This window comes from Prionailurus viverrinus, chromosome A1 (genome assembly GCF_022837055.1).
Source record: "Prionailurus viverrinus isolate Anna chromosome A1, UM_Priviv_1.0, whole genome shotgun sequence".
In the NCBI taxonomy this organism is placed as follows: Eukaryota; Metazoa; Chordata; class Mammalia; order Carnivora; family Felidae; genus Prionailurus; species Prionailurus viverrinus.
The window spans coordinates 191,112,108-191,138,226 of record NC_062561.1 but is presented as its reverse complement, the minus strand read 5'-3'; the positions used below and the strand labels follow the sequence as shown (position 1 = coordinate 191,138,226).

The following is a 26,119-nucleotide window of genomic DNA, read 5'->3' as shown; positions in this document are numbered from 1 at the left end:
CTTGGTAGTATTTCTGTTAGACTCTCCGGTCCTACGCACCCTTCCCCATGCCTCTGACCTTCAAAACCAGAAACTCTGGGGTGGGGACCAGGAATCTGTGCTTTACGGAGTCCTCCGTGCTCAAGTGTCAGAAGCACTGGTATAGGATCAAGCAGCCCTCAGACACATTTTCCAAATAGTAAGTATTGTTTCTCCCTAGAAACAGTCCTGAATGTGTAACAAATACCACAGCGTGCTATGATTTTGAGTCTTCGAATACCTCATTGAAAGGATTTTCTTGTGAAATAAGTCTTGTTAAAATAGTACCTGAGGGGCACCTGGGCGGCTCAGTCAGTTGAGCATCTGACTTTGGCTCAGGTCAGGGCCTCACTGTTGGTGGGTTCAAGCCCCACATCAGGCTCTGTGCTGACAACTCAGAGCCTGGACCCTGCTTTGGATTCTGTGTCTCCCTCTTTCTGCCCCTCCCCTGCTCTCTCTGTCTCTCTCTCTCTCAAAAATAAAAGATTAAAAAAAATTACTTGAGATAGGAAAGACCCCCCCGCTAATATCCTCAAAGGGGGAAAACTGAGAGCTTTTCCCCCAAGGTCAGGAACGCCACAGGGATGTCCACTCTCGCCACTGTTATTCGACATGGTATTGGAAGTCCTAGCCTCAGCAATCAGACAACACAAGGAAATAAAAGGCCAAAGACATGAAAAGACACTTCTCCAAAGAAGACATCCGGATGGCTAACAGACACATGAAAAAATGCTCAACATCACTCATCATCAGGGAAATACAAATCAAACCACGAGAGACTCTTAAAGATAGAGAACAAACTGAGGGTTGATGGTGAGAGGTGAGTGAGGGATGGACTGGATGGGTGATGGGCATTAAGGAGGGCACTTGTTGTGATGAGCACTTGGTGTTGTATGAGTGATGAATCACTGTATTCTGCTCCTGAAACCAGTATTGCAGTGTATGGTAACTAAGTAGAATTTAAATTAAAAATTAGAAAGAAAAAAAAATAAAACCTATTGCACTCTAATTCTGTGATACAGTGGTTTTATATTTAGACAGCTACCTAATATCCTCCTTAGATACTTTATCTTCAAGCTCAGAAACTTAGTTCACACTCTATGGGAAACTAGAAAGACAACACTGTAACACATGCAAGAACTTGGCAGGTTTATATTCTTAAGCATAAGTACAAATACACACTGCACTCAGTGTTTTATTGCAATGGTTGCTGTGACTTCATTTTCTTGCTTATTCATTTTTAACAATGGTCATGTTAGAAGTGCAAAAGAAACATTAAAATTCATTTGGCCCAACTGCTTGAATTTTACAGTGCTTTTCATTCTACACGAATGTATTGAGCAGAAATCTTCTGTGTGCCAGGAGTAGGGAATACAGCTGGGAACAAGACCAACAAGGCCTCAGCTCTCTTGGATCTTACAGGTCTTTGGAGCAAATATAATAATCAAGGAAACATTTAAGATAATTGCAAATAGAAAATTGTTGAAGAAAACAGAAGATAATGTTGAAGAGAATGGCGTTAGAGGAAAGTAACAATACAGAGTATTTAGGGCCTCTTTGAGGACTCTATAATTATTGAATGATGAAAAGGAGCTGGACATGAAAGAAAGAAAGAAAGAAAGAAAGAAAGAAAGAAAGAAAGAAAGAAAAGAAAAGAAAAGGAAAGAAAAGAAAAGAAAAGAAAAGAAAAGAAAAGAAAAGAAAAGAAAAGAAAAGAAAAGAAAGATCTGCCAGAAAAAATACCTGGTGGAGGGAACAGATGAAGACTGATTCACAAGGGAGAAGTGAAATTGATTGCTGCTAGTTGCGAAGCTTGTTAACAATGGTCCTAAATCAAGAACCCTGAACCTCTGACCCCTAGTTCCTCAGGTCAAGTCACCTCTTCACATTGCATCCACTTAATTATTGGAAGCAGCTTTGAAAAGGGTTTCAATACAGCTTTTGGGATTAAGGTCTGAGAGAAGCAAGTTGAAAGAATTGCCAGATAGAAAAAGCAGAAATCGGGACAAAGCTATCTCAAAGCTTTGTCAAGATAGGAATGCTTAGGCAGACATAAAGTGAATTGGATTGGTGGGTGGGAAGAGGCAGGGAAAGAGGAGCAGAGATAGGTAGACAAATGGTGCTTTCAGATGAGAAGTTTGTTTTCTGTTGAAAAGGCTGTCTGGTCCAAGATTCAAAGGATGGAATGTGGCCAGAGAAGATAAGAAAGAGAAACTACCTTGCATAAATAAGAGCTCAGCAAGTTCAGTTTCAACCAAGCAGGTCCAGAGTACATCAGAAGAATGGGCCTGGCATAAAAACAACCACCTTCCCTGCCCTGGGCCTGTTTGCACATTCATAGCAATTCGTAGTCAGCCTTCCCAGAATTACCTAGAGAGTACAATGTCATTGTCTACTTTGCTTGTTTCAACACCAAGTTTGGAAGTGTCTAGACTTACTCCAGAGTTATCACACCAGGGGCATCTAGAATGTAACACCAAAAAACTTGCCTGTCTACCTTTGATTCTAATGGACTCAGAAGAACCAGACAAGAAGACTGTGTTCAAAAGTGGTCTCCAAAGACTAATCATTTGCATGTCAACAAAGTGTTCCATTTTTACCTTTTATCTTGCAAGTTTGTGAGCAGTTTCCATAGTAACTTCTTTGTGGCAATTTAAATGTGTCCATTGTCGAAAAATAAATGAGAAAACGTCCCACTCACCCCTCTTCAGGAAAACATACATTTTTCACTAAATGAACTGACACTTTTAGTAAGGCCAAACCAACACAAGGTTTGAAAGCAAATGTACTCAGATATGTGAGGTGCTGTTGTAGGCCCTGACTGCTTATCTTCTGTGGGTGGCTCCCTGGTGTTTCCTTCTGAAGATTTAATTCATGGTACATAGGTGTGGCAGCTATGGGAAGGCACAGCCTAAGTCTCTCTCCAAGAGAACCAGTTGCAAGGAGTGTGGATGGCTGACAGCTTGCAGCAGCCGCTCCTCAGGAATCAACCACAGCACTGACACCAAAGCCCTGCTCTCACTGGGCTACTCTCAGGCGGGGATTGAGTATGTTGGAGCCAGGCCATTTCTCCCCAGTGCAAGACTTCTCTACCGGGCAAGCATTGCCCTGGACTTCCCATCAGCCTCGCCCAGATTACCTCCAAGTTTCCAGTTTCGTTGCAATCAGGCAGTCTTCCTACCCAATCTTCCTTCCTCCTCTTTCGCCCTTAACAGGTGTCAGAACTTCCTTGTGGTCTGAGGCTGTCTCCACCTACTGTTGTTTCCTCTCCCCTTTCTTCTTCATAGATGTTTCCCCCAGTAAATCTCTTACACTTCTAATTCCATTTTGGCTTCTGCTTCCTGTAGTAACCAAATTGACACAACAGGCAAACAGTTGTACCTTGGTTTCAGTATTTGGCCCATTGAGTCCTGTTTTTGATCACACCTGACTATTCCTCTCTAGAAGTTGAGATAGTTGGTTTCTAATCATATTGTGAGAGTTGCCACGAGAGCCATGCATATTATATATTGCACAAAACAAGGGCCACCATTTACGTGGACCACCATGAACTGCCAGATAATTAACCACAGAGAAGAAATATAAAGAGCAGTTAAAGAGAGTAGATTCTGGACTCAGACAAACCTAGGCTCAAACACTGCATCTGCTTGCTATTCAGTGGCTTGGTCATTTTGGATACATTAATTAAACCAGTATAAGACAGTGATTATGAACTGGACTCTGGAGCCGGATTTCCTGGGTTTGAATCTTAATTTTGCTACTTATTAGCTGTGTGACCTTGGGGAAATTATTTCACACCTCTGTGGCTCAGTTTTCCCATCATAATGGGGAGTAGTAGAAACCTACCTTATAAAGGCTTTTTTAGACAATCAAATAAGGTAATGTTTAAAAAGAATCTGTAACATACATAACACACTCAGTAAATGTTAGCAGTGCTGCTGCTACTACTATTATTACTACTACTACTAGTAGTAATTGTATTAATCTGTAAAATGTATTCAATAGTCAACAGGTATTTAGTAAGTTCCTACTATGTTCTAGGTACTGTGCTAGGTGGTGGATATATAACTGTAGATAAAACCAACAGAGTATGCAGCAAATAGATGTGCTAGACATAGTAAACTTAAAGCAGACTGCTGAAGAACAAATGAAATCATATATGTGACTCACTTCACACTGGGTCCTACATGTAGTAAAGTGCTCACTAGATTCTACCTTACTGTTATTATCAAGCCACTTATCTTATGTGGATCTCAGCTTTTTTCCTTATAAACTGATAGGCTGTTCTATCAGAGTATCCTAAACCTAGCCATACATCAGAAATTCCTGGACATCTTTAAAAATTTCAGGTTTTTTAATCCTGCCCCATGAGTTCCTGATTCACTAGTATATTATTTTCTATACTTTCTGTCACTTGTGACAGAAACTTAAAGCTATCTTAAGCAGAACAAGGGAGTTTTTTGACACAGGAGACTGGGGAATTCAGAGATAAAATTTGCCTCAGGAACTTAGCATATACTGTCAGAACTCTCTCTGATTCTCATTTTCCTCTATTGCAGATAGGTTTCTCTTAGTTGGCAGGAACTCGGGCTACTACTTTGTGGAGAATGGGTTCTATTTTTTTCAGTTAGGCAACCAAAGAGGAAGAGACACTTTTGTCTTTTATCCAGTGAGTCTAAGAACACAGGGAAGGACTCTGACTGGCCCAGTTTGGATTATGTACCAATTGTGGGACCAATCATCTCTAGAGAGGTGTTTATTACGGAATCAGTGACCCTAGGAGAACCACATGGAGTGGGGAAAAAGAGAGTGCTCTGAAGACACCCTGAAGAAAGCCATGCCTTGGCAGAGAAAGCAAGAGTTGTTTACAACTGTAGATCTAAAGTAGGGTGTATGAATCTGTATTTAAAAAAAAAAAAAACAACCTCTTGAATGATTTTTCCAGGGTTTAGGATGCCCTGAGTTAGATGACGTCCTTTGTAACTCTGACACCTTTTCTCCCCTCTCTTTTTTTAGGGTCTAAATTACACAAAATTGAGTTGGGGACAGCAAAAGAAAAGAATACCATGGGCGATAATAGGAAAAAGAAGCAATGAAGAAGGAAGGAGTTAAGAGGATCGCTGCATTGTGCAGCAGGTAAGCTGGTGGCAGGGCACCCTCTTGCTAACTCTGTTCTGCTGACAGTTGGGCTCTTTTTGGCTGAAATTCCATCTCCTTTCAGGGCTGTCAGCAGGGCTCAGGTGGGCCTACTCAGAAAGCCTGGTAGGTGCTCCAAAGGACTAATACATTCGCAGTCCTTCTGCAAGAACATGCAGGCACTGGCAGGAGGAGAGATGTAGGTACAAGTGCTTTGGAATCATCTCCCTGCCTCCTGGGATGCTCTGTCTCCTGTCTCTGGACCATAGGCAAACTCAGAGTGGATGTGCTGCTCCTAGTGTCTAGGTCTCTGAAAACTCTATTCACAAGAAGCCAAGGTACAGTCATTGAAGCAATGAGGCAGCTTGTGACTGTGGGAACTGATCCTGCATTGTCAAGTCACATTCAGGGGTGAATGGTGCAGATGTCAGAAAGGATGTGCTGGCGGGTTTCTGAGGCAAGGTTTTTCTGGATAAGGTCAAGTGTCTTGGGAAAGTCCACAGGTGTCCAGAGTTCACACAGAGGCTCTGCTAGTCCTTGGACTTCATCAGTTCATCAAAAGAATTGTGCTTTAGGGGAAGAGCTTACTGCAGTGGACATCAAAGGAGTCTGATGGAGAGACCACTGCTTTTCAATAAGCAAAATGAATGTGACTAAAGACTGGAGGGGTGGGCGAGGGGGAGGTCTGTCAGTACAAGGCATGTTTTCTTGGTGAGAAAGAGTCAGCATTCAACATTTGTTGGGCACCTGCAATGTGCAATGGGATTAAATAGATAACTCAACCCTGTTCTTACCCACAGAACTTAAAGTCTAATATGGAAGATAGGCATATAAACAAAGAAAAACCACAGCAAGATATTTAAGGAGGCAGTGTAACATGGGGGAGAGGTCAGAGCCCTGGCTGTGGTATCAGCAGGACCTTGGTTCATACCATGTAGCTCTGGGACTTCGGCTAAATTACTGGACCTCTTGGGTCTTGGATCCCTTGTTGGGAAAACAGGATTGATAAGAGTCCCTGACTCATAGCATTGCTGTGAAGAATGAATGAGATGACACTAAATTGCTTGACATATAACAAGGACCCATTAAATAACATCTGTTATCGTCCACAGATCATGGGCGATATGGCATAGGGTGTTAGAATAGGTTCATTAAATCTTTCAAGAAGTATATATTTGGAAAGTTATTCCATTGCCAAGAATTGTACTGTGAAAAACAGATACCATTCCTGTTCTCGTGAAGTTTGCAGTCTGAGGGAGGAGATGGGTGTAGAGCAAATAAGACTTCACAAATCTATCATTTCAAACAATGATGAAAGCTGTAAGAAGAAAAGAATGGGGTGCTATGGGAGAATGTGGCAATGATACTTTATTCATATTTCATTCTCGGGAGAGGCCTCTCTGGGAAAGTGACATTTAAGGTGAAGGTAGAAAGATGATTCTGAGTTAATGAGGTAGAGAGAGGAAGAGTATTCCAGATAGAAAGAACACTTTGTGCCAAGGCCCAAGGTAGGATGCAGCTTGGTATGTTCCGGGACATGAAAGAAGGCCCAGTGAGGCTGGAGGGAGATGGGGAGAATGATCAAATATGAGAGGGGGAGGTGAACAAGGATGAGCTTATTTGCCTGCCCAGTGCACTCTCCAGCCTGCTCTGCCTTGCCCTGTGCCTCCTAACCTCCCTCTCTGAACTCCATCACCTACATTCTCATGCTTCTGGCTTCTGGTTGGGCTCTGTCAGTGTTGTGAGGGCAGAGCAGAACATGATGGAGAGCTAGGTCCTGATATTATTTTCTTCCCTTTCCTTCCTGCTTCAGCGATATGATTCTGGCAGGAGCCCAGTCCCTCTGTGGGCACTGCGGGTGTCATGGGGTGACTTGTATGTCCAGATAGGACCTGGTCTTTCAGATTTTTATTTGAAGTGCAGTGGGAAGCTACAAACATGGTATAGTTACTCTCTTGCCACATCATCCTCTTACAGCTACAACCTGCTTCTCATCTCTTCTTAACAGGAAGGCTGTCAGTCTTCACAAACAGGCTCTTCTTTGTTACCTCTCAAGCCACGGTTGATCAATTCTTCCTTCTCAAAACTTCCTGCTCTCTTAGCTTTCACGACCCTACAGACTTCTTGTCTTTCCTACATTTTGGGTTCATTAGAAACATTTTGTTCCTCTCCCCAGCTTGTGGATGTTGCGGGGCTCTCTAGAACTTACCTTTCTCCTTTTCTATTGCCAATGCCAGCCATAATCATCTCTTACGAACTAAATGTTTCCTAATTTGTCCCCCCATCATCTTTTCAAATCATAAATTGGACCATGTTACCACTTGCACAAAATACTTCAATTGCTTTTCATGACAGTTAGAATCCAAACTTAACCTATCAGGAGTCGATCCCTGGTCCAAACAGTTGTTATCCTGGAGGAAGATGGATACGGTCACCCTCATGTGGGCTATGACCCAAGGCCAGTTCTGAGGAAAAAGGGAGGTGGTGGTGGCCATGGGCCCTGCAGGTATCCCTAAAATCTGTCATTGGCAGTGTTGCAGTATTATTTCTTTTAAACATTTAAAAATAGAGGTATATTCCAGCCAGTGCTTCCTAAGGGTAGGTCTTCATGGTAGTGAGTGGATTATTGTAGCATCTTGGACTTTCAGTTTAGATCTGGAAGTGACTAAGGTTTGGTTCACAATTTGTTTATAAATCCTTTCCTTGTGCTGAGGTTACTTCTACTCTCATTGTTGATATGTTTATTTGATTAGTTTCAGAACATACTCTTTTCTTTTTCTTCTTTTTAACGTGAAATATCTATTCTGGTGACGCCTTGTTATAGAAAAGGAGTGCCATGAGTTTTCTTTTGTTTTGTTTGCAAGTGGTTTCCAAGTGTGGAAGCTGCCTTTCCTGTGTGTGTGTTAGCAGTTTTCTTGAATTACCACGTGAGTTTTATGGTTTCTAGTGGGTGGTATCTAAACAATTCTTTTTTTATTTTATTTTATTTATTTATTTATTTATTTATTTATTTATTTATTTATTTAGAGACAGAGTGCAAACAGGGAAGGGGCAGAGACAGAGGGAGACACAGAATCTGAAGCAGGGTCGAGGCTCTGAAGTGTAAGCCTAGAGCCCAATGAGGGGCTTGAACTCACAAGCCCTGAGATCCTGACCTGAGCTGAAGTTGGAAGCTTAACCACCTGAGCCACCCAGGTACCCCTCTAAACACAGTTCTTGTTGGGAAGGTATAACATTAGAATTTCCCCATCTTTGATGATTCACCCCGAAGAGTGGTGGGTCACTGACCTGGCCTGGGAAGCCTAAAATCTGACAGACACAAACACCAATTGGGAGGGAAAGGAGTGGAAAAAAGATAGCAAGTATTATTACCTTTTTAAAATACAGATTCATTCTCTTTCTTCAATTTTTTTGAAATGTTTTATTAGGTTGTTTAAATTAGAAAAGTAAAATATGTTCATACATCCTCATGTATCTATTCCTTGACCCAGCAATTCAATTCCTAGGTAATTATCCAAGGGAAATGGAAATTATGTCAAAATTCTTGTGCAAGAGTGTTCATAGAAGCTTTATTCACAATAGCAAAATCTAGAAACAATCCAAGTGTCCATCAATAGGATATGGACAAGCAAGTTGTGATGTGTCATTTGAATGGAATATGATTTAGTGATAGAAGGGAATGATCTATGAATATATACAACAGCCTGGATGAACCTCACAGACATAACAGCAAAAAGGCACAGGCAGGCACAAAAAGTTATGGCTCCATTTATATAAAATTCTAGAACAGGCAAAATTAATCGAAAGTGAAATAAATGAGAGCTGTTGTTGCTTGAGGTGGAAGGACGGGGGTGGAAACAGGAGAATTAAAGACAAAAGTTATAAACCCTCATTTCAACAAGTGAAGCAATCCAAAAATACATAAGGAAAAGTTAATCCTTTACCATTTATTTTCACCCCACTATGGTAATCCTGTTAAAAGCCTGATATGTACTTTTTCACACTCTTCCCTTGCTTACGATATAAACAATTACATGTGAATAGATGCAGGTTTTGCCTTAGGATCATGCTATACACAGTGCTTGCTTTTTAAAATATCTGCTTAATAATACATTATGGATATCCTTCTAGCTCAATAAATACAGATCTAACTCGTTCTTTTAAATATTGGTATAATTCCTTAATGTGAATGCACCAAAATTCATTAAACCATTTTCCTGGTGATGGGTAGGTAGGTTGTTTCTATTTTTTGTTTTTGCCATTGTAAACAATGTTACAATAAAATATATCTTTGTACTTCTATCTTTACATATGGTGTTTAGAAGAGAGTCTCAAAAGTGGGAACAGGGGGGCACCTGGGTGGCTCAGTCAGTTGAGCCTCTGACTCTTGATTTCAGCTCAGGTTGTGATCTCAAGGTTCCATGAATTCAAGCCCTGAATCACATTCTGAGCTGACAGTGTGGACCCTCTCTCTCCCTCTTTCTCTGCCCCTCTCCTCTGTGCAATCTCTCTCTCAAAATAAAATAAACTTTAAAAAAAAAAGTGGGAGTAGGGAAAGATAAGTGTTTTTTTTTTATTTAATTGGATATTGGCAGATTGTATACCAAAGAGATTATAGCAGTTCTCACTCTCACTGAGCAACATATTGAAAAGCCTATTTTGTCACATCCTCATAGCACGAGATTCTGCTGCTCCTTTGAATGTTTGCCCATTAGATTGATAAAAACATGTTGCCTTAATTTCAAAGTAGTTCTAACTGAGATAAACCTATACTTTCATACCTTGTATAAAAGTCTCTTTTAACATTTCCCCCATTTTTCAGTCCTGTTTTTCTAGGTCAGTATGGCTCACATCCCTCAAAACTGCACTTTCAAGTATATTGGAAGATAGAAGGCAGGCATGGCCAAGAGTGCTATTCCCATTGTTTGTTTCTTTTCCAACTCAAACACTCAGCCTAATAGGAAGAATTCTCTATTCTGTCATCCCCTGTCACAGCAGCCTGCTTATTTTCGTCTTGGTGTCAACAAGAATCTGTGATTGTCTATTTATTTGCTTGTATTAGGCAGGGCCACAGAACTTAGAACAGAAAACATAACTTAACTTGAAAAGGTTTAATTGAAAAGAATGAAGCAAACAGACCATTTATGGAGTCAAGATCAGGGTTAAGTGTATTAATAAGGATGTCAAAGCACTTGGAACTTGCAGTGGTGAGGAGCCATTACCATCAGTTTCAATTATTTATTGCTGTGTGGCAAATTGCCACACAATTTAGTGTCTAAAAAAAACAATCACCATTTGTTTTCTCATAGTTCTTCAATTTGCACAGGGCTTGGTGGAAATGGCTTATCCACTCTGCACTTGGTGGAGTTCTCTGGGGCAACTCAAGTGGTGCTGGGTGAGGATCCAGGATGGGTTCACTTACATAGCTGGTACCTGTGCTAGAGTGACTGGAATGGTATGGGGTGAGCTGGGCTTGGCTCTCTTTCCATGGAGTCTCTCATTTCATAATTAGCCTGAGCTGTTAATAGGTGGCTAGATCCCAAGAAAGTCAAAATGGAAGCTACCAGGCCTTTTAAGAACTTGACCAAACATCCCATTTACTACATTCTACTGGTCAAAGCAAGTTGTGAGGCAAATGCAGCTTGAAGGGAAGGTGAAATAGATACTACCTTTTAAGGGGAGGAGAGCATGTGCATACAGAGTTGAGATGAATCACTAGTAGCTGTCTTTGCAGATAATCTACTACATATGCTTTAGTACAAAAAGACGAAGGGAAAAAATAGAATTTCTAATGAGATCTGGCACTGTGGAGGAAGATCTGTCCTACAGGAGATACAGTAATTGAAATATACTGCCAGAACCATGGGGCTGAGGCAGAGAAGTACAAAAGAAATACCCTGATCTCTTTCCTACTAGTACATGGCAGCCTGGTTAAGGTAATTCAGAGTTCAACCCCACCTCCCCAGAAAGCAAAGAAGGCTGGAAAAGGCCACTGAATGGACTGGGAATGGATTGGACCATTGAAGAAGAACCAGAATATTTTTTTATTATCTGTTTCTTACATCAGAATTTAAAGTTCATCAAGGGAGGGGAACATCCATCCTGATTCCCTGGGGCTAGCAAGAGTCTGCCACTTCCCAGGTACTCAGTACAATGTGTTAAATTGACTTGAGTTCAGTTATCTGAGGAAGAGTCATAAACTTGATCTTCATTCTTTCTGATATTGAAGAAGAAACATCTGAAAGATGGCAAGATGGAGGTTAAATGACAAATGAGATCACCTTGATCTTAAGGCCACAGTTTTACTTTGGGGCTAGTCATGGTATGAAGCATGAATGCAAATTCCCTAGAGACTGACATGGACTGCTACTAGAATATGTTTGGAGTCATAACACCCAGTCTGATCTCCCTGGTGACTTTATGAACATTGTTCTTTTCTCACTTGGCTCCCTGATGATGGGCTTAGGTGCCCTGAATTAAGTGATTTATTTGTTTCCTTTAATGTAGTACCACAAGAAGCCAGAAGTTACGCTTTTTAAAAAAATTGACATATAACTCACATGGTATGTATCCACTCTTTTAAGGTGTGAATTCAGTGATTTTTCATAAATTCACAAGGTATGCAAACAAGCCACTATCTAATTTCAGAACATTATCATCAGTCCCTCCTCCCACCCCAAATCCACAGTCATTAGCACTCACTTACCTTCTGTCACCATCTCCTTCTAGCTCCTAACAACCACTAATGTACTTTCCTCTCTATAAATTTGCCTATTGTGGACATTTAATATACATAGAATCATACAATATGTGGTTTTCTGTGTCTGCTTCTTAAGCTACACATGATGTTTTCAAGGTTCGTCCATTTGTAGTATATATTAGTATTTCATTCCTCCTTTAAGGCTATTATTCCATTATATGGATATACCATATTTTATTTATGCATCAGTTGATGTACATTCTTTCCACATTTTGTCTACTTTGAGTCATGTTGCTATGAACATTTGTGTACAAACTTCTGTGTGGATATGTTTTCAATTCTCTTGAGTATATAGCTAGGAGTGGAATTATGAGGTCATATGGTAATTCTATGTTTAACTTTTAGAGGAACTGCCAGAATGTCTTCCAAAGTGGTTGCACCATTTTACGTTCCCAGCAGAAATGTATGAGGGGTTCAAATTTCTTCATATCCTTGTTAGCATTTGATTACAGCCATTCCAATAGGTATGTAGTGGTATCTCATTGTGGCTTTGATTTGTGTTTCCCTGATGGCTAATGATGTTGAACATCTTTTTGTGTGCTTGTATGCCATTCATGTATCTTCTTTGGGAATTGTCTATTCAAGTCATACTTTAATTGAATTGTCTTTTTATTGTTGAGTTGTAACAGTTCTTTATATATTTCATTTATGTCTCTTATCAGGTAAATGATTTGCAATTATTTTCTCCTATTCTGTGATTTGTCTTTTCATTTTTTTGGTAGTGCCCTTTGACGCACAAAAATTTTTTGTTTTGATGAAATCCAATTTATCATTTTTTTCTTTGGTTACATGTGATTTTCATGTTATATCTAAGTTAATAACAATGACTAGAATTATTGCTGGCTCCTGGTTTACATGAAGAACTTTTGTCTCCTTCCATTCGAGCACTTTTGTTTCAGAGATCATTCCAGTGTCTCAAACTTGTATTCTTGATTAAAACAACACTGAACCTACCAAAGGAGGTGGCAGAGGGAGGGTGAGGGTGTAATTCCCAGTTTAAGAGTTCAAGTCTGAAGGCCCGAGATCCAGGAAGGAGTGCTGATGTCCAAGGGCCCGGTAAAACAGATATCATGGCTCACAAGGAGGAAGAGTAAATCTGCTCTTTTTCCACCTTTTTATTCTATTTGAGCCCTCAGTGGATTGGATGATGCCCACCCACATTGGGGAGGGCCATCTGCTTACCCATTCACCAGTTCAAATGCTAATCTCTTTTGGAAACATCCTCACAGACACACTCAGAAATAGTGTTTTACCAGCTGTGGTGGGCCTCCTTTAGCCCAGTCAGGTTGACACATAAAATTAATTATCACAGGGATTAAATGAGTTTAAAAAGATGCCTATAGAGGATCTCCGGGGTGGTTCAGTCGGTTAAGTGTCTGACTTTGGCTCAGGTCATGATCTCACAGTTTGTGGGTTTGAGCCCCGCGTCGGACTCTGTGCTGACAGCTCAGAGCCCGGAGCCTGCTTCGGATTCTCTGTCTCCCTCTCTCTCTGCCCCTCTCCTGCTCATGATTTGTCTTTCTCTGTCTCTGAAAAATAAATAAACATTAAAAAATTAAAAAGAAAAAGATGACTATGGAAATGTACAGGAGGAATAACTGTGAAATACTTTACAGATACAAAGAAGGTAAATGTCAGTGCTTTGGCAAGAGTTGGACTAGGTTGTCAGGAAACAAGCTTTGCTTTATGATTAATTAGCTGGGTGACTTTGCCCAATCACTTAAACTCACAAGTCTCAATTTCCTGGTCTATTGAATGTAGGTAGTCAAGCCAAATCTAACAACCTTTCTGCATAATTGTGAGATTGAAACAATGTAGTAGGTATAAAAGTGCTTTGGAGAACTTAACTTGTTATTCTGGGCATTGGGAACAATTCACAGAGAATTGCTTGCTTTCATTCTAAAAATGACTTTGAATTGTTTATAGTACCCATTTCTCCCTTTGCTTGGGTCAGCTCCAAGTAATGTTTACCATAATGAAACATTAACATGAGATTTCTCACCGCTTAGCTGGGTGAGGGCCAGGCCCTGGTACTTGGCTCAAAGAAAGTAGTTATACAATGTTTAATAACAGCCAGGCCCTCAGGGAACTCTTAGTGAATGCTTTTGGTGCTAGGGTAAAATGTGACCAAAGACTATCAACCACAGTCTTTTATTGGTCACTTAGAATGTAGAGGAAGTGTGTTAAAAAAGACAACCTTATTGATATTGTGGTGGAGCTGGAAGACCTAAGCCTGTGTACCCTCACCCACTCACTGCCCATCTCTCCCAGGCATTTATGCCCAGGGGAACCCAATTTGATTGGAGGGGTCAGTGAACCAAACAAACAAAACATAGTAATCTAAAGCACTGACTCCCTTGCTGAGAAAGATGTATTTGTAAATTATGAAGTGTTTAGAGATGATGCTATATATCCCTATGGGTTGGTTTATACTTAACTGCTTCTGACAATTAATGCCAATATTTGGAAGATACAAGTAGATACAACAGTTATTGACAGGCCAAGATAGAATAAAGATCTTTAACTGTCACCTATTGTGTCAGAGAGACACCAAAGAGGACAGGACACTTGGAGTACCAACAACTCCCCCCTCTACTACCCACCTCTGGACAAATTTCTGAGTGTTATTCTAGACTTAGTAATTCAGACTTTGAGATATTTCACCTATGGTGAACACATCACCTGGTTGAGGAAGAGGGATGACCCTGGGGGCAAGAACAGCCCTTGTGAGGATGAGTGAAATTTTCCAGAGTAGAGAGGAAGACGGTGCTCTCATCTGAGAATACGGGGATCCAGAAACAAGGTGAGGATCTGGGAGCTTCCAGAAAGAAAGCTCCCTTTATGAAGGATTTAATCTCTTAGGTGCTTTCCCCTTTAACCACAAAAAGTCATACTTAGTATATATAGTTTTACACTATTTTCTTCATACTCTTTAATTCCCTTTTGCTTCTTTTAACCCTTCAGTGAAGTTTGATACACAGCTAATTATCAACTGTGCCTTAATTTTCTTATTGTTCAATGAAGATAATACCTACCTCATAGGTGAGGATTAAAAGAATTAGTACATGTCAATTAATGTGCTAGTTAATGTAAATTAAATTAGGACTCCTGGCAGTGCCTAGCACATAAAAGTGCTCAGTATATGTTAACTGTTGTGACTATTATTACCACACCTTGTCTTCCTCTTTCCCTTCTCAAGGCCCTTCAAACATCAAGGGAGGCCAGGGCCACTTTCATTTTTTGAGGCCACTGGTGTATTAAAAAATAAGGAAATTACAAAATGTGTTTGCAAAATATTGTGGTATGCTTTAAACATTTACATACAACAAATTAATGCTTTGCAACACACACACAAATGTGAGCAATAAAACTGTTCTCTTCACAGGGTAATTACACAGTACATGGAGGTTAGGACACAAGCCTAAATCTGCAAGGCGAGCATCAGTATCTTCCAGTCCTGCCAGCCTATCTATTTATCTTTATAGATGACCTCATTTGGAAATAACTTTAAAGACAAATTTTAGTCCTTTCATGAATGGGAGACCAAATCAAAAGGCCCTTTCGCACCCCTCTATCCCCAGTCCTTTGGGCTTTAGGTGGATTCATAAAGGGAAGTAAGCGCCCCTCTCTCCAGACCTCCCCCCACCACCTTTGTGGAGAGAGAAGTGGCCAGAGAACAAGTAGCTTGAAAGAGCAGTGTCAAGAGGGTGATTCCAAAAAGGACAAATCACTAATGCCCACCTCAGCTCTTTTCCTGATATTCAGAGGGAGTTAAAAATCTGGGGAGAGAGAGAAGGTGACATTCATAGCTTGAGTAATGCCTGGTTGTAGCCAGGCAAGCCAGGGAAGACAGGCTTCAGCTTCATGGGCTAAACCTTTTTTTTTTTTTTTTTCCAGTTCTTATTTTAATTCCAGTTAGTTAACATACAGTGTAATATTAGTTTCAGGTATACAATACAATAATTTAACACTTCTGTACAACAGCCAGTGCTCATCACAGCAAGTACCTTCCTTAATTCCCATGACCGATTTAACCCATCCCCCATCCCCTCCCCTCTGATAGCCATCAGTTTGTTCTCTATGGTTAAGAGTCTGTTTCTGGTGAACCTTTCATTTTTATCTGTCTTGATGGAAATCTTTCTGAAATGGAGTCTACCTCCCCACATTATTAAGAAGAGTGTAATAAAAATTTAAAAAATGGAAATAAAACCTCTCCAAATGAGAAAGGTGGGTGCCATTTTGTTTGAGATACTGTGCATGTGAGTCATGTCTGAGGAGTATCATTTTGCCATGGAGGAATACCTGAAACTCACAGCAGAAGACCAGTAGTGCAGGAGTATTTTCCATATGATCTCTGTTTCCTTCATATTCTCCCTGTTGTTGTCATAGTTCAAACTATGTCACCATGGGCATAAAGGAGAGATTTTATATTCATTACTGTAGAAGTGAAGAAATGTGACTACAAACATTTCTGTTAGATAAGGACTATTTTAAATACCTTTAAAAAAAATAAATAGCACTAATAGAGGACAAAGCAAGGTAAACTGTTAAAACAGCTTTCCTTAAGAACAAAGAAAGAAAATTCTATGGACTCAAGTGGCTGTCCCTCTCTCATTTTGTTTGGACCGGAGAGGCAGAGTAGGGTAAGTGGTAAAGGAAAAGTGCAACCAGTTGTAGCCCAAAGTCATGGTTTGTCTCAGGTCCTCACCAGCTTGTGGTTTCAGGCATCTTTGAGTCTTAAGTTCTCTATTTGTGAAATAACCCAATTTCCCCCCTGCTCCAGATATGTTATAAAGAGGAAAAACAGTCGAGATTTGTGATTTTACATACAGACAGATAATGTTTCTTTTATGGAGTCTAGCTAACATTTTACAAAGGGTAGCTGCAATTGTTCATTAATCACATTTTACTTCCAATTACTTCCTTTAGTACATTAGTGTTACCTATTTTCATCCCAGTTGGTTTGCTCTTGCCCAGTAGGATGCCTGGTATGACCACTTATCCATTCATTCATTTATTTATTTTCATTATGGAAAACTTCAAACATACCCCAAAATAAAGAGCATGATATAATAAAGCCCAGTGTACCTACCACTCAGATATAATCATTAGTTCATTGCCACTCTTGTTTCATTTATACTCTCTTAGCCTCCTTCTCCACTGTATTATTTTGAAATAAATCCCTGATTTCATATCACCCATTTGTAAGTATTTCAATATGTATCTTTAAAAGACAAAGATTGGGGCGCCTGGGTGGCGCAGTCGGTTAAGCGTCCGACTTCAGCCAGGTCACGATCTCGCGCTCCGTGAGTTCGAGCCCCGCGTCAGGCTCTGGGCTGATGGCTCAGAGCCTGGAGCCTGTTTCCGATTCTGTGTTTCATCTTTAAAAAATTGTCATTAAAAAGTTGTTAGGATCCATATGAGGTGCATAGACAGCTTTGATTCATAATTTCTTAAGTCTCTGGTAACCTGTAGGTAACCCCCTTCCCTCTTTCTTTCTTTTTTTTAATGTTTATTTTTAAGAGAGAAAGAGAGAGAGAGACAGAGACAGACTGCAAGCAGGGGAGGGACAGAGAGGGAAGAAGACACGGAATCTGAAGCAGGCTCTAGGCTCTGAGCTGTCAGCCCAGAGCCTGAAGCTGGGCTCAAACTCACAAATTGTGAGATCATGACCTGAGCCGAAGTTGGACGCTTGTTGGACTGAGCCCCTCTTTTTTTTTTAGGTTTATTTCTTTATTTTGAGAGAGAGAGCAGAAGAAGGGCAGAAAGAGAGAGAGAGAGAGAGAGAGAGAGAGAGAGAGAGAGAGAAAGAGAATCCTAAGCTGGCTCTGCACTGTTAACATGGAGCCCCACCTGCAGCTCAATCCCACAAACCATGAGATCATGACTTGAGCTGAAATCAAGAGTCGGTGGCTTAACTGACTGAGCCACCCAGGTGCTCCCCAATTTCTTTTGTTTTGCAGTGTATTTTTTGCAGAAACACATCCGTCAATTGTCTGGAAAGTTTGGAGTTTTCCAAATTCTGGTTTTTGCTGATTGCATTTTTATTGTGTTGTATGACATGTTTCTCTTCTCCCTGTGTTCTCTGTAAACTGATATTTAGTTCTGGAGACTTGATGTGATTTGGATTCTAGTTTTTGGCAAGAATATTTAATGAGTGATATTATGGGCTAACCTGTCTCCCCCAAATCCCTGTGTGGAAGTCATAATCCCCAGTACCTCAGAATGTGACTGTATTTGGATACAGGGTCTCTAAAGAGGTAATTTATTTAAAATGAGGCTATTAGGGCCAACAGGCGCATGAAAAGATGCTCAACGTCGCTTTTCATCAGGGAAATACAAATCAAAACCACACTCAGACACCACCTCACGCCAGTCAGAGTGGCCAAAATGAACAAATCAGGAGACTATAGATGCTGGCGAGGATGTGGAGAAACAGGAACCCTGTTGCATTGGTGGGAATGCAAACTGGTGCAGCCACTCTGGAAAACAGTGTGGAGGTTCCTCAAAAAATTAAAAATAGATCTACTCTATGACCCAGCAATAACACTGCTACAAATTTACCCAAGGGATACAGGAGTGCTGATGCCTAGGGGCTCTTGTACCCAATGTTTATAGCAGCACTTTCAACAATAGCCAAATTATGGAAAGAGCCTAAATGCCCATCAACTGATGAATGGATAAAGAAATTGTGGTTTATATACACAATGGAATACTACGTGGCAATGAGAAAGAATGAAATATGGCCTTTTGTAGCAACGTGGATGGAACTGGAGAGTGTTATGCTAAGTGAAATAAGTCATACAGGGAAAAAACAGATACCATATGTTTTCACTCCTATGTGGATCCTGAGAAACTTAACAGAAGACCATGGGGGAGGGGAAGGGAAAAAAAAAGTTAGAGAGGGAGAGAGCCAAAACATAAGAGACTCTTAAAAACTGAGAACAAACTGAGGGTTAATGGGGGGTGGGGGGGAAGGGAGGGAGGGTGATGGGTATTGAGGAGGGCACCTGTTGGGATGAGCATTGGGTATTGTATGGAAACCAATTTGACAATAAATTTCATTAAAAAATGTACACATTAAAGAAATAATAAGGAAAAATGAAATAAAATAAAGCTATTAGGGTGGGCCCTAACCTATGACTGTTGTCCTTGTAAGAGGAGGAAATTTGGACACAGTTACAGAGGGAAGGCGATGTGAAGGTATAAGAAGATGGCTATCTACAGGCCAAGATGAGAGAGGGGCTTTAGAAGAAACCAAACCTGCTGACAGTGTGATTTCACCCTTCTAGCCTCTAGATCTGTTAGAAAATACATTTCTGTTTTTAAGCCAGCCAGTTTGTGGTACTTTATTGTGACATCCCTAGAAAACTAATATAGGTGGTGTTGGGAATTTCCATTGAGAGGCATATAGTGAGAGGTTGTCTTCTTCCATGGTAATACTAGCTGCCATTGATGATTACTGCCTAGATCCATTATTTCATTTAGGGTTGGCAAAGATGGTCATGGTCTAATTCTATCATTCTTTCTCCATTTAACTGGAATTCTTTTCTAAAGAGAAATTTTTCTCTCATCAACTATTTGGAAACTCTGAGAACAAGGATAAATGCTTGATACTCTCTATTCACCAGTGATGAGAAGAATAAGTTCATTCCCTAGCATCTTTCAAAAATAAGAAGCCTTAAAAAAATTGTTTTTACTAATATTTATTTATTTTTGAGAGAGATGGAGACAGAGTGCAAGTGGGGGAGAAGCATAGAAGGGAGACCCATAATCTGAAGCAGGCTCCAAGCTGTCAGCACAGAGCCTGATGCAGGGCTTGAACCCTCCAACCACAAGATCATGACCTGAGCCAGGGTTGGATGCTCAACATACTGAGCCACTCAGGCGCCCCCCCACCTTTTCTTTTTTTAATTTTTAAAAATGAACTCCTGGAGTTTAATACATTTGACTTATTTTAATCAGTTACTATTGTTACCATTCATTTTGATGTTCAAATTATCCCAACTTTGGCCAGGGGGAGTTTTTTCACTATGGTTTCTGAGTCATTTTGACTTCATGCTAGACTTTTTTTGTTGTTGCTTCCTTGTTTTTTATTATGACAAGTTATGCAGGGTATCTTTTATATTTCCCATCCCAACCTGGATTTGGCCATTTTTTTAAGGAGATGATATTTAGAGGCCACAATCTGAAGATTGGAAGTACTCATTACTATTGGATTTATTGTTTCTAGGACTTTTCAATGGAAAGAGCTTGGAAATACTTTTTGTTTAAAGAAGAAAGACATTATGAGTTCATAATAATTCAAAGTTTATTATTACAGCATATTACTTAACTTCTTTGGTTTATATATTTGATTTTCTTTTCTCTTATTCTGAAAATCTTGGTTCCTATCAGCAGTTATGTGTTTGCTTTATTCTACCATGAGTATAATAGTTTCAGGATAATCATAGCAATATTATTGCTAACAATATGATTTTTAAAAATAGTTGAAGGAAGTATTTGCAGTTCTTTTTCTCCACCAGGGATATATGGTCAAATTACTATGTTTTAAGTCACGTGAAATAATTTTTCAATATACGGTTAGCTTTTGTTTTATTTGTTTCTGTTTCTTTGGGAGTGCTTTTATTTTTATTTTTGTTAGTTAATCATTTGATATTTATATGGTTGAAAGTCAAATCTACAAAACAAATTATATTTGGAAGTCTAGTTTGTCATCTATCACCTCTACCCTGTTTTGTCCCTCCTAAATAGGTAACAATGTGTTTTAAATGTATATAAGCATTATACATAGACATAGTGTCTGTGTAAGTATGTATGTATTTGAACAGGAGTTTACTAAAAGAAGTTTTCTCTGCTTTGCTTTCTTACTCATTGTTATACTTTGGAGATCACTTCACAGCATTTTCACAGCTTAGGGAACTCCACTGCAGGCACGTACTATTATTTATGCAGCCAGCTCCCTACTGGTGAACTTTTGGGTTGTTTCCATTTTTTTGCTATTCCAAATAATGCCAGTTTACACTTGGCAAAATATGCATACAATTTTTCATACTTCATAAGTGTTATTTTGGGATAGATACTTGGAAGTGGGATTTCTGGGTTAAAGAGAAAATGAAAACTTTCAATATATTGCTAATTCACCTCTATAGAGGTTGTATCATTTTGCCTTCCCATTATCAAGGAATAAAAGAATCTGTTTCCCCCAAATATCTGTACAGAATATGTCATTCATCTTTTAGATTTTTTGCCAAATAGGTGGCAAAAGATATGTGAGAAATGTATCTCAGCAGTTTAAAAAAAAGTTTTTTAATATTCATTTATTTTTGAGAGACAGAGAGAGACAGAGCACGGGCAGGGAAGGGGCAGAGAGAGAGGGAGACACAGAATCTAAAGCAGGCTCCAGGCTCTGAGCTGTCAGCACAGAGCCTGACGTGGGGCTCGAACTCACAAACTACGAGATCATGACCTGAGCCCAAGTCGGACGCTCAACCAACTGAGCCACCCAGGTGCCCCTCAGCATTGTTTTAATTCACATTTCTCTCACTATAAGCAAGATGGAGCATCTTTTTTGTATGTTTGAATCATTTGCATTTCTTTTTTTTTTTTTTTTTATGAAGGGAGGATTCTTTCTGGCTCCTCCCTTTCCATAATCTCCAGTACTTTCCAGGTTCCTGGTGCTTGCCTGTTCAGTCATCAGGCCTTTAGGTACAACATTCAGTGCTGGACTCCTGCAGCTTCCCCTATGTCGGGGCCACATGGTGGGAGGACAGTGAGAGACAAAAGAAGCAACAGGTGTTCTCTCCACCTCCCTGGGACCACTGCCTCTCTGATCAGAGAGGAAGGCACTTCTCCTCACAAGGTTAGGCATCTGTAGTCCCTGGCTGCTGTTACTGTCAAACTGTTTTTTCGTTGCCACCATGGGATGACCTGGGGGCTGGTGCATGAGAGGACAGAGAACAGAACAATTCCAAACAATTTTAACAGTCTCCTTTAGCCTTAGGAGTTCCCCTTTGTCTCCTGAGGCCAGAGCTGGAGGGCTTCTTCTGGACCTTTTTCTGTGCTCAGTGCCCAGCTCCAGATATCAAAATACCTTGAAATCAGGTTGGGACACCAGAAAAGAAGAAAAGGAAATTAATAGCTAGCCTGGTGGTGCTTTAAATTCTAGTCTTCTTCAATTTGCCTTCTGCTGTTTAAATTAAGACAGCTACCCTGGTGTCTAGCTATGTGTAGTGGGAGGGAGAGATAGAGTGGAATGTGCTTACTGCATCGCACCTGGAACTGGAACCCCTGCCTCAGGGATTTTGCACTTATTTTCTTCTCTGCTTGAAATGCTGTTCAACTAGATCTTTAATTGACCAATTCCTACTCATATTTCAGGTTTTACCACAAATGTCACCTGCTCAGAGAAGCCTGTCCTGACCACTCTGTCTCACGTAGCCTCTTCCAATCCCTGACACCCTTTGCCATGTTAATCTATTATGTCGTCTTCATAACATTTATTATGACCTGAAATTATCTTCTTTATATGTTTACCTGCTTATTGCCTGTTTATTTCCCTACTCTGTGAATGCTTGACCTATCTTGCTAATTTCTCACCTGCCTTTAGGACACTGACATGTAGAAAGTACTCAGAAATAGGTGTTGAATAAGGAATGCAAAGGAATTAAGCAGCATTCGGCTAAAATAATATCTGTTGGCTGATGGTCTGAGGGAAGTAATATAATTAGGCTAAGACCACAGACATGGGGCAGTGGCCATGTGGTGTAGGAGTGGCAATCAGGATTGTGAACCTCATCCTGGCTCTGCTCTGGACTTGCTCTGCGATTCTGGAAAAGCTGCTTCATCCCTTTAGGCCTTAATTTTCTCATTTGAGAAATATTAGAATGAGATTTGTTGAATATGAAAGTCCTTCCAATTTCAGTATTTAAGGATTCTCAAACATTTACATCAAGGGCACGCCTTTAAAAGTTACATGATCCAAGAAGATCAGTTATACTGGAAGAACCCATCTCTCTGGATTGCAAAAGTGAATGAGATAATTAAGGGGAAAAAGGTCTCCTTAGGTTCTGACACCAAAATAACCTGCTTTCTTCTGGCGGTATATATCTTTATTTTAACAATGACTTTTTTCTTCTCCCATTTCATGTATAATATCTACTCTGAGTATAAGCCCTAGTCCTGTACGACAGCATCATTTTGACTTTGGGAATTTTGGGGTATTTCATTATCCAGATTGCTACCCCCCCCCCACTCCCACAGCAAAGAAAGAGGGGCTTTCCTGAAAATTTTGGCATTATCAGCCTTTCTCCTCCCCATGTATTTCCCCAGCACTGACCCACTAGTTAAGTCTGGAGAATCATGTTAAGTCTAGCAGAATCATGCCTCTCCTTCCTACTGTAATAAGTGTGAACACAGAAATCCTAATTTTGGGGCCTGTAGCATACATTCTGGGTCCCTCCAGTTTGGCTTAAGTATTTTGGTTTTCTTCAAACTCCTTGGGAAATTGGTTTTGGGAGACCTCAGGCCAAACCCAAACTTGCTGAGGCCTTAGAAGTCTGTACCAGGAATGTGGTTGTATGTAAACGAAATGCTTTGCTATTTATATTTCTCTATAGTGTTGGTATGTGAATAATATTGAAGTTATTTGCCACAGTGTAATGAATAGCTTTTTCAGAGAAGTCAGGAGAGAGGGCCTATGTTCTTCTCCTGGTCTATAGTTTCCCTCACGTTTTCATCTATTTACTAGGCCTTAATATTCATTCAGCTATAAAACATTTGCTATGTTCTAGATACTGTCTCACCATGTGATGAATCTACATGCAAGGAGAGCTCTTATATCCTTCACAAATATTTTGACCTTTGACTGCTATTCAGTTCTTCCATCACTGCATCTCTGAATTTCTGATGATACAGTATCTGTGGTTTCTTTAACATAAAGCTAATGAAATTGTCATTCAGAGTATTTTTAAATGACCAATATAATTATCAGATAGTCTAGTTGCTAGGATCTGGGGTATAATTCAATTTTGCTATCATAAAGGTTTTTTTTTTTAATGTTTTTATTTATTTTTGAAGGTGAGAGAGACAGAGCATGAGCAGGGGAAGAGCAGAGAATGAGGGAGACATAGAATTGGAAGCAGGCTCCAGGCTCTAAGCTGTCAGCACAGAGCCCGACGCGGGGCTCGAACTCACGAACTGTGAGATCATGACCTGAGCCAAAGTTGGACGCTTAACCGACTGAGCCACCCAGTCGCCCCCTTTTTTTTTTTATCATAAAGTTTTTAAGTAAGAAAGCTTAAGGACCATATGCACTATTTGGAGAGAGTTATCTTTCATTATTTGTGTGAGCCTACATTGGAGTCTTATTCAGAGATTCAAAAATGAAGTGCATAATCATCACACTTTGAGTTCAGAGATGTTCATTAACATGTTATTTATCATACAAAACATTGGATATGATCTTATTATCCACTGCTAGAGAATTGATTAAATCATAGAAGAGAATTAAGTACAGCATTACAATTGTTTTAGAATTATAATATTGGAATGTATTTATTTACATTATATCATTTTTTAAGTTTATTTATTTTTGAGCAAGTATGCCTGTGCTTGTGTGAGCACTTGGAAAACAACTCAGTGTGTGCATGCACTTGAGAGCAGGGGAGGGGCAGAGAGAGAGGGAGAGAGAGAGAATCCCTTTGCTAATAGCATGGAGCCCAAGCTCCACGTGGGGCCAAACCCATGGACCATGAGATCATGAGCTGAGCCAAAATCAAGAGTCGGATGCTTAACCCACTGAGCCACCCAGGCACCTCTACAATGTATTATTAAATAAAGGAATTAGCTTACAGTAGCAGATGACCTGATTTCATTTTTTAAATTGTAATAAATATGTTAATATTTTTAAAATGTTAAAAATGTAAAAAACTATGTTAAAATTATTTACATGTAAATATAGCAATTATAAATAAGTATATTTACCAATATAGCATATATACATTTGTATATGCACAGATGTATACACACACACACACACACACACACACACACACACTCACACATACACACACACATCTACTAAGCTGAAGGAAAATACCAAATTTTCCATAACTGATAATAGTCAGTGATGATCTCTCAATTATGGATGATTTATTGTATAGCATAGTGGTTAATCTATTGGACCCTGGAGCTGGTCTGCATGGATAAAAATCCTGGATCTATGAGGCCATGTGACCTTTGGCAAGTTACATAACTTCTACATTATGTCTCAATTTCCTCCCTATAAAATGGGGATGATAAAGACTGTACCTGTCTCATGGAATTGTTCTGAGTAATAAGATTCAGACTAGTGCCTGGTACACAGTAAGCTCTATATAAGTGTCATTACAATTTTCATTTTTATCCATATTATTAACCATGATTATGTAGTCTTCTATGCTTAGAAAACAATTTACTAAATGTTATTTTTAACCACAAATGTATTGCATTATTGATGTAATCTTTCCAGAAATGTTTCCCCCTTGTATCATAAGTGTGTCAAGTTAGTAGGAAATGACAATGAAAATAATGTGCATTAGATTTCTAGGATAAATTATTTAAAAGCTATAAATAAATTCACCCTTTTTCTGTCCATTTATTCTCAAATATAGGCAGATGAAGAGTTTCTCCTCCAGCAATGGTTGTCAAACTTTGGCACGCATCAGAACCACCTGGAAGTCTTCTTCAAACCCAGATTGCTCTACTCCACCCCCAGAGTTTCTGATTCAGCAAGTGTGAGATGGAGCCTGAGAATTTGCATTTCTCAGGTCTCAAGTAATGCTGATTCTGCTGATTCTCAGGACCACACTGAGAACCACTGACCTACAGCACCTCTTGCCATGATCAAGTGGAAAAACCTATGACTTGAGAATCAGCACTCTGGGGCTTTCAGTTACTACTAGTTGTATGACATTCCTCCTTTCCTCTTTTCCTTTCTTCCTTCCATAAACATTCACAGAGCACCTACCATGGGCCAGGCACTGTGATAGAAGCTGGGGATAAAAAAAACCCAAAAACAAAAAACCAAAACGAAAACCTTCTGCTGTCAGTGAGTTTACAGTCTAGGGAGAATCTTAGGCAAGTTACTTAATCTAACTTAATCTAACTATTCCATAGATAAGCAACCCAAAATGTAGAGCAGTCACAAGTTTGCCTGGGCTGGAA

General features: G+C 39.8%; 1 long non-coding RNA gene across 1 annotated transcript; it reads left to right on the top strand.

The window, feature by feature from the left end:
* The first annotated feature begins 95 nt into the window (after positions 1 to 95).
* On the top strand, positions 96 to 25,695 carry LOC125168890 (uncharacterized). Its single transcript, XR_007153331.1, has 3 exons — positions 96 to 178; positions 5,035 to 5,154; positions 25,567 to 25,695. It is a non-coding gene; the product is annotated as an uncharacterized LOC125168890 (long non-coding RNA).
* Positions 25,696 to 26,119: the final 424 nt, after the last annotated feature.